The sequence below is a fragment of the Clarias gariepinus genome, chromosome 7, assembly GCF_024256425.1.
Source record: "Clarias gariepinus isolate MV-2021 ecotype Netherlands chromosome 7, CGAR_prim_01v2, whole genome shotgun sequence".
In the NCBI taxonomy this organism is placed as follows: Eukaryota; Metazoa; Chordata; class Actinopteri; order Siluriformes; family Clariidae; genus Clarias; species Clarias gariepinus.
Genome location: NC_071106.1, coordinates 6,855,574 through 6,870,451, shown reverse-complemented (window position 1 = coordinate 6,870,451; position 14,878 = coordinate 6,855,574). Strand labels below are relative to the sequence as shown.

The 14,878-nt window shown below is 40.1% G+C and overlaps 1 pseudogene; it reads left to right on the top strand.

Moving 5' to 3' along the window:
- The first annotated feature begins 6,808 nt into the window (after window positions 1–6,808).
- Window positions 6,809–13,611, top strand: LOC128528195 (extracellular calcium-sensing receptor-like; annotated as a pseudogene).
- The last annotated feature ends 1,267 nt before the right edge of the window (window positions 13,612–14,878 follow it).

Below are 14,878 nucleotides of genomic sequence, written 5' to 3'. Positions count from 1 at the left end.
TCCCAGATTATGTCGCAGCATCATGAAAAACTGGCTTGACAGAATTAAATGACACATTTGCTCGAATAGATATAAATTAGAAAATGTAAACAATATTTTTACTAGGTTTAGTTCATATTTTCACCACTAAAATAACAGTACTGCAGTGGTATAAGTGAATTTTACTACACTGGAGTCTTTTTAAGACAAACTACTGTACATCTTTATCCGATCCACTTCGATTTCTTATCTCATTCACTCTTTTATTACTAAGAAGTGTTTGTATTGGGATGTCAGTGGAAGAAAAACAACTTAGCGTAAGCAAGGTATAAGATAAACAACCTTAAAAAAAATATTTCTTTGTATTTATAAGTTAGGTAGAGAGTTCTATCATATAGAAAGACAGTTAGACATGTATGTGGGCTTTAACCTGAAATAATATCACTGATTACATTAAACCTGTTCAGCTAATTTTTAGCTTAAACTTTGTAACTATTTCTACAAACTCCTTTCCCATTAACGACAGGTGCTTACACTAGTAGTTATATATTTTACCTAATGTGATTTTTGTATACAAATAGAAAATTGGGAATTATCTCCAAAGTGTTTTAGTCCACCAATCTTTTAGCTGTAAATGTGTAGTAATCCACTAATGATTCATTTAATAACCCACTAATGATTAATTTAGTAACCCACTAATGATTAACATGGCGTGAATCCAATTTTATCATTTTTTTTAAGAACTGGTTGTAGGGAAAAAAGGAAAATACAGGAAAAATTATAAATTATTTTAGTGTGTATCTACAATTGATTGTTGGGAAAGATAAATACAACCAATAAATATAGGCATAAATGCAATGAGTATTAATTCAACAAACAAGTAATCATACAAACAATGGTATGAAAACAAACATTTGCAGGCTCGTTTTGGTTCGCTGCCTTTAGTTCACCTATAGGACCTCTAATATAATAATTTAAATACAATACTTAAAGGTAAAGTCCACATCCTATCCAAGCAAGACTTTAGACTAAAATATTTCCACAAACTAAAATAAAGCATTGGTAATTTCATTTTTACCTCTTTAGTAGCACTCTGGTAAAACACTGGACATGGCCTTGTATGGTCCTAGTTTTAGTCTATATTATATGCAACAAACATACAAAAACAATAGCTTTTAGATAAACTTTTATACAAATCTGCTACATGCCCTATTGGTATTGTACTGTAAATAGAAATAATTAGTAATAAAAGGATAATGTTGATTAACACATTTTGTAGTCAAATTAGGGCCCGTACTCCCTCTAAGTGTAACGGGTGCTACGTGTGGGTTTTGAGAAAGGCATGTCTGCAGAGGTGATCGTTGGTGAATAGTCTTTTAATAGTGAAAACTGAACATAGACATTTACAGACGGAAACTCACAGAACAGAAACACAGGGCATACGGGACAACAGAGGCTAACCAGGCTGAACAGGAACTAAACACTATAGGCTAGACAGGAACTGCACATAACAGACTAAACATGGACTACACATAACAGGCTAAACAGGAACTACACATAAACAGACTAGACACGGACTACGCATAACAGGCTAAACATGGTGGAGCGAGGAGCACAGGATCATCGCAGAGTCCGATTGGCGGAGCGAGGAGCACAGGAGCTGGGTCGTCATTGAGTCTGGTCGGCGGAGTGAGGAGCATAGGAGCTGGGTCGTTGCCAAATCCGGTCGGCGGAGCGAGGAGCACAGGAGCTGGGTCGTTGCCAAAGCCGGGCGTCGGAGCGAGGTGCACTGGCGCAGGGTCGTCGCCGAAGCTGGGCGGCGGAGCGAGGTGCACTACGTCCTCGAGGTCGAGCGGCGGAGCCGGCAGCACGACGTCCTCGAGGGTGACAAAGCTCAGCAGAGGCAGAAGTTCGAGACCGTCGAAACAGGGCAGAGGCGGCAGCACAACGCCGCCAAAAGCAGTACTGGGACGGCAGCTCGACGAAGCGGGGCAGTAGGCAGAGTGCTCTGCAGACGTCGTCGACGAGGCATGGGAGAGTCGGTGGCTCAACATAGTACAGGCCGACTAAGCAGGGTAGAACCGGCAGCACGAGGTCGTCGAGGCCTGGCAGAGGCAGATCTGGTTCATGCCTTTTGGGGTTCTTGGAGCCCGCCACTGGGCTCTCTGGGAAATGGGAGCCCGCCACTGGGCTCTCTGGGAGAAGGGGGCCCGCCATTGGGCTCTCTGGGACAACTGGGCCTCCTCTGAGGCTGACTGGAAATTTTGGACCTGTACGGTCAAGCTGTCCCGGAGCCGTGCACCCAACTCCAGCAGGGTTTGCATGCGCTCATGATCGTTGCTTGCCCAGCACGCACTGACCTGCTGGATGAGCTCTCCAGCCAGCTGTTGAAGCACTCGCCTCTGCTGTTGGTGCTCCACGCCGTGCCCCTTTTGCTAGCACACCGACTGGGGTTTTTCCTTATCCCTGGCTCCGTCGTCCTGTGTCCTTGGGGGCACGCGTCGTATAGCCAGCTTCGAGCCTCTCCAGTCCTGCTGCGTTGCTCGCTCGCCCTCTCCAGTCTCTCGCCGCTGAGCACTGCGGGGCGTCACTCCACTCGCTTCTGCGTGCTCCACTCCGTTGGCTGGCAAGCCGACTACCCACAAGGTCAGCTTGCCCCAACGTCACGATCATAGCCCCCCCCTTAAAAAAGACTTTTAAGGTCTGGCATTCTGTAACAGGTGCTACGTGTGGGTTTTGAGAAAGGCATGTATGCAGAGGTGATCGTTGGTGAATAGTCTTTTAATAGTGAAAACTGAACATAAATAGACATTTACAGTCAGATACTCACGGAACAGGAACACGGGGCATAAGGGACACGGACTGCGCATAACAGGCTAGACACGGACTGCGCATAACAGGCTAGGTAATAAAGGTAATAAATAATAATAATAAGCACAAAAAAAGGTCTTAAAACAGTAAGTAAGTACCAAAAAAATTACCCAAGAGCATTCGTAAGTATTGCACAGTAATCTAGTATATGTATGTAATATTGTATTATTATATGCAATCTTGTATTACATATTTTATTGGGAAGTAGTATTGCACTTATCATATTATTAATACGGATAAGTATTAATATCATGTTTTGTTACAGTCAGTGAAAATCCACGTACATGGATCCTTCTTTTCGCAACTACATCCACAGAGTCAAGCTCCATGCCTAGCACAGATCCGGCCTTTTTAATTGACTTGTCCCGTTTGTTCTTATCAGACACCATTATTTTACTACCCCAACAAACCACAGTGTAAAAAATGACACTCGCCACAATGGTTTCATAGAACATCCATAGAATGGTGTTACAGACATTAAAAGACCTGAGCCTTTGAAGAAAGTACAAGCGACTCTGTCCTTTCTTGTAGAGCGCCGTTGTGTTGAGTGACCAGTCAAGTTTGTCGTCCAGATGGACTCCCAGATATTTGTATTCAGAGACCATGTCCACCATCTCCCCCTTGACAGATTCGGAGTCACAGGGGTCTTGCTTCTCCTAAAGTCTACAACCATCTCCTTTGTTTTCCTGATGTTCAGTTGTAGGTGAGGAAACGAAGTCGTCCACTACAGACTGGAACTCAGGGGCGTCACCCTCCTTTATACACCCAATAACCACAGAGTTGTCAGAGACCTTTTGCAGGTGGCATGACTCTGAATTATATCTAAAGTCAGATGTATAGAGGGTGAAAAGAAACGCAGACAGTACAGTCCCCTGGGGAGCTCCAGTGCTGCAGGTCACTGTCTCGGACACACAGTTCTGTAGTCGGACATACTGGGGATGGCAGGTCAGATAATTCATGATCCAGGAAACCAAGCGGGTGTCAATGTTTATGTTTATTAGTTTCTCCCCAGTACTGCCGGTTGGATGGTGTTGAAGGCACTAGAGTTTCAGCCTTTGTTCCAGTTTTCTCCTGTATGACTCTTTCCCCTCCTTGATTTTGCCACTTAGCATTCTTTAAGCCTTCTTCACTGCTTCCTTATCACCAGACCTAAAAACCCTTTTTTTCGCATTTAAACACGCTTTAATGTCCTTGGGAGATCACATGGGAGAATTCTCTTGGTAAATAATATGGGCGAAGTCCGACAGCCAGCAGTTCAATATCTGGACTACAATGTAAACAGTTGTTGATGTAAACAGCCAGCCCCCCTCCTTTCCTCTTACTGCTCTTTCTCCTTGTCCTGTCGCTCCGTTTGCACTGAAGCCGTCCAGTGGAATATTAGAGTCTGGCACATTAATATGTAACTAAGTCTCTGTAAAACACATCAGACTGCACTCGTGAAAGATGTTTTCAGTCCTTAACAAAGCGGTCAACTCGTCCATCTTATTGTTCAGAGAGCTCACATTGCCCATGATGAGAGACCTGACATACGGCTTGTACTTTCTCATCCTTTCCTTATGCTCCGCGCGTCTCTCTTCCTCTTTGGCTCCTCTGCGCCGCTTCCTTCCACCTCTGCATCCTCATGTCGTCCTCCTCCATATCGCTTCTGGAATGTTTAGAGTCCTATACAGAATCGGATCTTTGATGCCGGCCGGCTTCAGTGCGATCAGCTGTTCCCTGGTGTAAACGAAGGAGCCGGTGTAAACTATGTTGCGCGCTGATCACCCGGAGCACCGAAAACATAATTAACATTGCGTAACTAAGAACAAGAACACTTTCAAAACGCATGGTTTGAAAGGGCGACCTTACTTGTTAAATACAAAATAAAGTTATAAATAAATAATAGAAAGACAGTATAATAAAAAGTAAAAACACATGAAAAATTTGAGAGCAACCACACCAAGCTGCTGCACACTCGCGAATGCGCGCATCAGTAAACTGTAAACCCTTCTGCCCATATGAAATGGTTCCTGAAGCCTTTTGGTTTGTTTAAGCGCAGTTTTGTAAACATTAGCCATATGTTCAGGGTCTTTTCAGACAGAAGTGGTTTCTCCTGGCAACACTTCCAAACAAACCGTGCTTGTTCAGTTTTTTACAAATTGTGCTGTCATGAATTTTAACATTTTACAACAGCTTGGGGTCTGAGACGTTGCTCTTTGTTTTTTGTATTTCTCTGAGCATTGCACTCTCTAATCTTTTGGTGAATGTGCTGGGATGTCCACTCCTGGGAAGACTGTAAAACGTATTGAATCACTTATAAGCATAATAATCTTTCTGTATAATGTTGAATTCCAAATTGTTTGTAAAATTTGAAATTATTTTATCACCCCTTTCAGGTTAATATCCAGCAACAATTGCCTCTTTGAGACCATTTCTTATATCTTACCTTTGTGGCTCTTATTTAACACACACTTAAATGTTCCAGACCAGCAAACTGCCAAAACTTATATTGTCAAGGCAGGTACTCACTACTTTTAGCACAGCCCCTGTGTGTGCAGAAAGGTTCCAAATTCCATAGGCTGAAAGGCACTCAGCACTTACCATTCTGCTGTTGCTGGTGCATGTCCATTCTTTTAATTTCTGCGTTGTCAGGCGATATTACAAACTTCCGCGTAGGTTCCGTACTTAAATCAAACCAAAAACGACAGGCTTTATATTCTATATATATTATATTATAAAAAAACAGGCGTATTATATTCCGGCGTTTTCCAGTTTGGACTGCATTACCCACAAAGCACTGCGTTGTGGGCAATGCTTTGTGGGTAATGCAGTCCAAAGCATTGCCCGCACTGGACTACACTCCCGTGGCTATACCCCACGTGTGTTGTGAAGACACGCCCCACAGAACTGGGGGGGCGGGCTCAGCAGAGATCATAAGCATTTAAAGGAACATGCACTGAAATAGGTTGCTGAGAACAGAGCTAGTTTTTACCAGTTAAAAGTAGTGTTTTTTTTACACAACAATTGAGAATTTTTAATTAAATATATTACAAACTTTTCATTAGGACCCTAAAGATCATATTAACATTTAATGAAAATTGTTTCTGTATGATCCCTTTAACGTTATGGCGCATTTCCCGAAAATGTTCGTATGCTAATTAACTCTTAGGTAAGTCATACGTTCGTAAGGTTGGTCTGGACCAACCTTACGCACAACAGCACGCACCTATTTAATAGTGTGGTTCATGTACATGTGGTTCATGTACATAATCGTGTGGTTCATGTACATTTTGCCTTTAGACAAAACTTCAGCCCTTTTCATATTTTCCCTGGTCGCTATTTTTTTTTTTAAAAAAGGTTTCGCCTTCCAAGGCAACAGATTATGGAGCTTCTTGAAGTGCTCAAACCTGCACTTGCCAGGCCAACGCGTCGGACTTACGCTCTACGTCCCGATTTCCAACTGCTCACTGCTTTCTGTTTAAAAATATGTTTCATTAATCATTAGCCATTATTCATAACTGGATAGACTTTTCTTTTGACACATTTTATTTTATAAAATTTTATTTAGTTAAATGAGAAAATAAACTTGGGTGTTTCAAACCCCGCATCCATTGATTTTTCTGAGTGATTGTAATGCATAATACACCTATCTCACCTATGCGGTTTGACCCGCTGTGAGATGCGGTGTTGTATTATTATATCACCTAGGCGGTTTCGCGCAGTGGCCGTAAGTAGAGATCATCATGATTCACGTTTGATTACGTTTCCATCTTTCCGCGTGAAAAATTAAACGTTTAATTTTTTGGTGGTCCTCGCAAGGTCCTTGCAGACCATGCAGAACTTCTTGCGAGAACGCGAAGATCTGCAAGGTCCATGAGCTTCCGCATGTTAAACATGTTTAATTTTTTTGCGTTTAAAAAAAAAGGAACCACAGCACTAAAACTTGTGCTGAATCTGTCAGGGATGTGACTGGGGCAGGATGAATGGGGAAATTCCCTGTTACGAGAAAGGAGGAGGGTCGATGACATGGGGAGAACTCCGGAAGGAGCGTGAGAGAGAATCTCCAAAGGAGCGTGAATCCTTGACTAAGGCAGAGTGTGCTTGATCGTGGCGCCCGATGTTCAAATTCAAATCAAATTCGAATTTTATTTGTCACATACACAGTCATACACAGTACAATCTGCAGTGAAATGCTTACACGACTGCCAGTGACTTTAAAAAAATAAAAGCTTATACATAAGAAAATAAATATGAATAAAAGAAATACGTTAAGAACAAAAATTTACTGGTAAAATATGCTGTACAAAAAATATACTGTAATAAAAGAAATATGTTAGAAAATAAGATTAACTAGTGAAATGAGAACAAAATGTCAATATACAGTAACAGATATAGAAATATAGATATAGAATTTTGTCAAAAAGAAATTTAGAAGTATAGAAGTTTAAAATAGCTCTGGTGTGCAAATATGCATAAAAAGTGACTTCGTAAGTGTCTTATTTAAAGTGATTTGTGCAGAGCTCCATAAATGAAAATATGAAAATATAAAAATATAAAAAATATAAATATGAAAATATGAATAAAAATATAAATGAAAATATAAATATGTAGTGCAAAGTGTGCATGAATGTGTCCAGAGTGACCATGAATGCCTAGTCAGTGTTAGATGTTGCAAAAATATGTTATTAGTCCTGTGTTGTGTTGTGGTTGAGAGACCTTTTCGCCTGCGGGAAGAAGCTCCTCCTCAGTCTCTCTGTGTTGGCCTTCAGGGAGCGGAAGCGCTTTCCAGACTGGAACATAGAGAACAGTCCATTGTTGGGATGGCTGAGGTCCTTCACTATCTTCCTGGCCCTTGTCCAGCACTGCTTGCTGTAGATCAAGTGCAGGTCAGGTAGCTTGGTGCGGATGATGCGCTCAGCTGATCACACCACCCTCTGTAGAGCTCGTCTGTCCTGCATGGTGCTGTTTCCAAACCAGGTTGTGATGTTTCCCGTCAGGATTCCTGAGTACCTTAGAGGGCAGTCTGAAGTCTCTCAAGCGTCTTAGGTGGTAGAGCCGCTGCCGGGCCTTTTTTACCACGGTGTTGATGTGACAGGACCATGATAGGTCCTGCGTGATGTGTATACCTAGGTATCGAAAGCTGTCCACTCTCTCCACTGGGCTCCTGTTGATGACGGGGGTCTGGTAGTTCCTCTCCTGCTTTGTACAAAAGTCCACTATCAGCTCATTTGTCTTGCTGACGTTCAAGAGGAGATTGTTCCTCTGGCACCAGTTCTCCAGATTTCCAATCTCCTCTAGGTCAGGCCGACCCATCGTTGTTCGTGATCAGGCCAACCACGACAGTTTCGTCAGCAAACTTGATGACGGTGGTGGAGTTGGTAGTGGCCACGCAGTCATAGGTGTACAGAGAGTACAGCAGGGGGCTCAGAACACAACCCTGGGGGGCTCCAGTGCTAAGAGTGAGGGAGGCTGAGACATGTCCACTATCAGCTCATTTGTCTTGCTGACGTTCAGGAGGAGATTGTTCCTCTGGCACCAGTTCTCCAGATTTCCAATCTCCTCTAGGTCAGGCCGACTCATCGTTGTTCGTGATCAGGCCAACCACGACAGTTTCGTCAGCAAACTTGATGACGGTGGTGGAGTTGGTAGTGGCCACGCAGTCATAGGTGTACAGAGAGTACAGCAGGGGGCTCAGAACACAACCCTGGGGGGCTCCAGTGCTAAGAGTGAGGGAGGCTGAGACATGTCCGCCCATCATTACTGCCTGTGTTCTGCCAGTCAGAAAATTGGAGATCCACTGACACATTGATGAGCTGATTCCCAGGTGCTCCAGCTTGGTTTTGCAGCGAGAATATGTCAGAGAGTGAATGTTTGTGCGTTTCGGCGAAAACACTCTTGTGCGATGTCCGCGAACGCAGAAGTGCTCACAAGTGCACGCAGGTTGCAGGAAACAGCGCGACTCAAGTTCGAAGAGACAGGCAGGGTTGGTAACAGCAGCAGCGAGAGAGGCAAAATCCAGAAATTGAATCCAAACGACAAAAACCAGAGGGCAAAAAGAAACCGAAATCCAGAAACAGTCAGGGTCAAAGGACGGTTACAAGGCACTAGAGAAAAATCACAGACTGACGAGACGAGAGGTGCGCAAGTAAGATACTTTGGCATTGAATTATATTCTAAGCTTCCTTTTAAAGGCAGAGGTGGATTGCTGATGGGTTACAGGTGTGCGAAGGTTATTGGTTAGGGAGGCGGGACTTTCTTAGGTGAAATCATGACCTGGATGTGCTTGGCTGATCTGGTTGGTGCGTGACAGAATCATGATGAACCGTACTTACGGCACCACGTAGGTGAGAGAGGGGTATTAAACCTCTACTCTGTCATCTCATCTTATTCATTCCATAAGTGCGCTATACAATCCCAACCACTAACATGCTTTACACTGTTTCTGAAGCTGGTGAAGAGTGTTGTCAACTGTTTGTCAATTAACTATGATTGTATACTCGGTTCGTTTTACTGTCACGACAGGTTACATGAAAATATTAGCGACAGTTTGGTTTAATTTATATATTTGTCTATTATGGCATGCTATTGATAAGTTAACCCATGTCGAAATAAATGCTATTAAAAGTATTTAGTGCAATGTTTAATTTGCATAGAAAGTGCCATCTTTCTTAACGCTGTCATGCAAAAGGAGTCAAAAATTGATACCTGAGCAACCGATGTCAGTTAATTCAGGATCTTCACTGTAGACAGCACCTTGTAACGTCGGACCTAAGAGGAAGCAACTTAAGAGGACTCCTAAGGGACAGTTCGAGAAATACACTTAAGATATATCTTAAGAGTCTTCTCAGCGTGCGAAGAGTGTGCGTTATCGAGAACCTGGGCCCAGAAAGACAGGTAGACATGGACATAGGCTTCAACCTGAAAAAAAATAATATCACTGATTAAATTAAAGTTGATCACCTTATTTTTAGCTCATTGTAGCTTTAGAATTTTATTTATAGAAATTCTTTACTCATCAATGACGATATACCGCTTATATAAAATATATATGTGTGTGTGATAAAAACATTATAAAAGAACATTACAAATACATTAATAGTTACCAATTAAAAATAATATATAATAATAATAATAATAATAATAATAATAATAATAATATAAACAAAAAAAGTCCTCTTACTATTTAGTCACACCTCCTTGGTGCCACCAGTGTAATGTTCCTATAGAGATTTTTTCTATTTCTATAAATCCTACAAATCATTCTGATTCAACCAGCTAAGACAGCAGACCTAGCAGCCATAACTCATATTACTATTCTTAATCTAAATTGGTAAATGGAACCTTTACTCTTTACGCTTTTACATATGGTAATGTCCACAATCAGTTTTTCCAGGGGTAATGGGACAACCTGTATACTGCAAGGAGATCCTGCATATCCACAAATATGGAAGGATGGTGATATCATTATTGGAGGGGCTTTGCCTTTTCATAGTAATTGGGAGACCACAGACTTGTCTTATTTGGTAATGCCACAACAAATGAAGTGTGTGAGGTAAGAACTTGAAGATGTAAGACAGTTAATCTACAATATTTAACAGCATTATATGACTCCCAATGAGAATGGGGCATGTTTTCAACCTCAAAACATATGTTTCTCTTTTTTAAGTCTTGATTTTAGAGCCTTTCAGTATTCACAATCCTTGATCTTTGCAATTGAAGAGATCAACAACAGTTCATTTTTACTTCCTGGGATATCATTGGGTTACAAGATCTATGACACCTGTAGTTCACCAGCATGGGGGGTTAAAGTATCGATGGCACTTGTTAATGGAAATGAAAACTCAGTTTCCGATGAGATTTGCACAAAGCCATCGCAGGTGCAAGCCATAATAGGCGAGACATACTCTTCAGTGTCCATGGCTATAGCAAAGAGTATTGGACCTTTTAGCATTCCCTTAGTAAGACTGATTTATTGTCGGGTTCTAAAATGTTACCAAGTGAAAATAAGTGATTATTATTATTATTATTATTATTATTATTAATAACTAAGAATTGGTTTTGGTAATAATAAAAAATGTATAATAATATTAATAATTATTATTATTTTTATTACTAATCTTGTTATAAATACATTAAAACATCACTCAGAACAATGACTGTGATCTTTTGGGCCATACAGATGATTTAATTTTAAAATATAAAAAATATTATTAATCACAATCCCTGTGTTTTTTGCAAATGTACTTTTAGATCAGTTATTACTCTACCTGTGAGTGTCTCAGTGACAAGAGGAAACTACCCTTCATTTCTGCGCACTATTCCTAGTGACTTGCACCAGTCAAGAGCTTTGGCAGAGATGGTCAGACACTTTGGCTGGACTTGGATGGGAGGAATAAGAAGAGATGATGACTATGGATATAATGGAATGGCAGCATTTACTGAAGCAGCAATGCAGTTGGGCATCTGCTTAGAATATTCACTTCCATATTTTACAACTTACTCAAATGAAAAAGTTCTGAAAATCATAAAGAAAATCAAAAGCTCCAGTGCTCGAGTCATAGTAGCATTTCTCACTCACTGGGACATGGAAATCTTGCTCCATACCTTTGTTGAACACAACATCACTGGATACCAGTGGGTGGGAACTGAGGGTTGGATCTCTGATTCAGAACTTGCTGCAAAAGATACCCATCATATACTTCAAGGAGCCATCGGCCTGGCCATCCCAAAAACAACAGTGACAGGTCTAAAGGATTTTATCCAAGACATAAAACCTCTGAAATCTGTTGGTACGGAAATTTTTACTAAATTTTGGGAAGCATTGTTTAAGTGTAAATATGCAATGCAAAATGACTCCAGTGGCTCTCAGCTGTGTACGGGTGAAGAAAAACTCTCTGAGATAGAAAACACCTTCACTGACATGTCTCTGATGCCTATTTTTAGTAATGTGTATAAAGCAGTATATGCTGTTGCTCATACTTTGCATGAAATTCTTGGTTGCAAACAAATCTGTCCTACAAAGAAGCAGCCTGATCCTGTCGCAGTGAGTTAATAGTGCTTCAACAAAAAAACATTATATCACTTTACCTCAATCAAATACTCATATGTCGCTCTTTAACTAAGAATATAATTGCAATACTGTAGAGCACTTTTAATGTAAAATAATTGTTTCCATTTTGTCAGTTTCTCGCAAATCTTAAAAAAGTGCATTTTAAAACCAAAGAGGGTGAAGAAGTGTTTTTTGATAAAAATGGTGACCCTGCAGCAAAGTATGACATAATGAACTGGCAGATGAAAAAACAAATTAGATTTGTTACTGTTGGATTTTATGACTCATCCATATTGGGTCATGATCGATTAACAGTAAATATGACTTCTATTTTATGGGCACAAAATACCAACAAGGTGAATACAAGTAAATTTTAATTTGTAACTGAATTTACTCTAAAAACCCTTTACCAACACTACCACTGAAATAAAATACAGAATAACCTAAATGCCATTCTCAATCACAGGTGCCAAAATCAGTCTGCAGTGACAGCTGTCCTTCTGGCACAAGGAAAGCTGCACAGAAAGGAAAACCTATCTGTTGCTTTGACTGCATACCATGTGCTGAAGGAGAGATCAGTAATATGACAGGTATTGAGACTTCTAAAAATGCAAACAAACTACAAAATTATTTCTGTTGTAAACAGCTCTAACAGCTCATTATTAAAATGTCTACACTGTGTAAAAATTGTGTTTAGTTGTTCATGAAACAACAACTAAGAGAATTTATTTTTGGTAAAAGAAGAAATAGCTATTTCCTCCTAGACTTGTAATGAAGAAATTGTTAATTTCTAAACCTTTTTGGTCATATATTTTCCCTCTCATTCTGTGACAGATTCCATTGAATGTAATCAGTGCTATCAAGAATACTGGTCAAGTCCTCAGAGAGATCAATGTATCAAGAAGGAAATTGAATATTTGTCCTATCAGGAAACTATGGGAATTTTCCTGACATCTCTTTCTATTTTTGGTGCGTTTATGACAATTGTAATCACAATCATATTATTTAGACATAAAAATACCCCCATAGTCAAAGCTAACAACTCTGAGTTGAGCTTCCTGCTGCTCTTCTCTCTGATTCTTTGTTTCCTTTGTTCACTGACTTTTATTGGTCAACCCTCTAGTTGGTCCTGTATGCTGCAACAGACAGCATTTGGGATCACCTTTGTTCTTTGCATCTCCTGTGTGCTTGGAAAAACAATAGTGGTGTTAATGGCCTTTAGGGCTAAACTTCCAGGCAGTAATGTCATGAAATGGTTTGGGCCTCCACAGCAAAGGCTTAGTGTTATAACTTTTACCCTCTTACAAGTCTTTATTTGTGTGCTTTGGTTGACAGTATCTCCTCCGTTCCCCTTTAAAAACCTAAAGAGCTACAAGGAAAAGATAATTTTAGAATGTAATGTGGGCTCACCTATTGGTTTCTGGGCTGTGTTGGGCTATATAGGGTTTTTGGCTATTTTATGCTTTGTTTTGGCTTTCCTGGCACGAAAGTTGCCTGATAATTTTAATGAAGCCAAATTTATCACATTTAGTATGCTTATATTCTGTGCAGTTTGGATCACATTTATTCCAGCTTATGTCAGCTCTCCTGGAAAATTCACTGTAGCTGTGGAGATATTTGCCATTTTGGCATCAAGCTTTGGCTTGCTATTCTGTATATTCCTTCCAAAATGTTACATAATAATACTTAAGCCTGAAAAGAATACTAAAAAGCAACTTATGGGCAAAGTGTAATTTTTATGAACTAGTAACCCGTATGCATTTGTGAATATGCATATGAATTTCTGTTTTAATATAAACCTGAATGTCTGTATTTGGCAGTAATCTCAGCCCACATATAAAATATAAGCATTCTGTGTTCTTTCTGTGTTAAGGAAAAACTGTGTGTTACAGACTGCTATCACTGTGCACAATACCACCCAACATTTGCTTACATTCAGGAAAGTGATTAATATTATAATAGACTTTAACAAATATTTTTGTTATTGGAAACTTTTGTTTATTCTTGAAGTCAATAAATACCATAGTTTAATATTTTACCCAATGTTGTTTATTATGTCAAATCAAATTCAAATTTTATTTCTCACATACACAGTTATACACAGTACAATATGCAATGAAATGCTTAAATGACCAACCATGACCTTAGAAATAAAAAAAAAAATATTAATAGGAAATAAATATGAAATAAAATGTATTTAATAAAAAATAAATTAAGATATAAAAGATAAGAAAATATATTCAATTCAATTCAAAGAAAATAAAAAACTATATATAAGGAATAAATATTAATAAAAAGAAATAAAATACAAAGGAAAATAAATGTAACTAGTAAAATAAACAAACTGTACAAATAAGAGCATGTAAAAATATCACAAAATATAGAATACAGAAATATGGGGGGGGGGTATATATATAAAAAAATTAAAATGTTTTAAAGTGGCATTAAAAAGTTCTTAAAGTGGCAAAGTGGCATGTGCAATGGCAGATAAACATGTATTGTATAAGGTGACTTATGAAAAAATGACATGTGCAATGGCTTCAGATATGTAAATATGTATTGCATGAATGTGTCCATGATTGTCCAGTCAGTGTCAATTTTTAAAAGATATTACTCCTGTGTGGTGTGATGTGATTGAGAGACCTTATTGCCTGCGGGAAGAAGCTCCTCCTCAGTTTCTCTGTGTTGGCCTTCAGGGAGCGAAATCGCTTCCCAGACCGCAACAGAGAAAACAGTCCATTGTTGGGATGGCTGAGGTCCTTCACAATCTTCCTGGCCTTGGTCCAGCACCGCTTGCTGTAGATCAAGTGCAGGTCAGGGAGCTCGGTGCGGATGATGCGCTCAGCTGATCGCACCACCCTCTGTAGAGCTCGTCTGTCCTGCATGGTGCTGTTTCCAAACCAGGTTGTGAGTCTCAGGTCCTCAGAAGTGCACTCACTTCCGCAGTAATCCACTGTTTCTGGTTGGGTCGTGAGATGATCCGGACATTTTGGCTCCAGG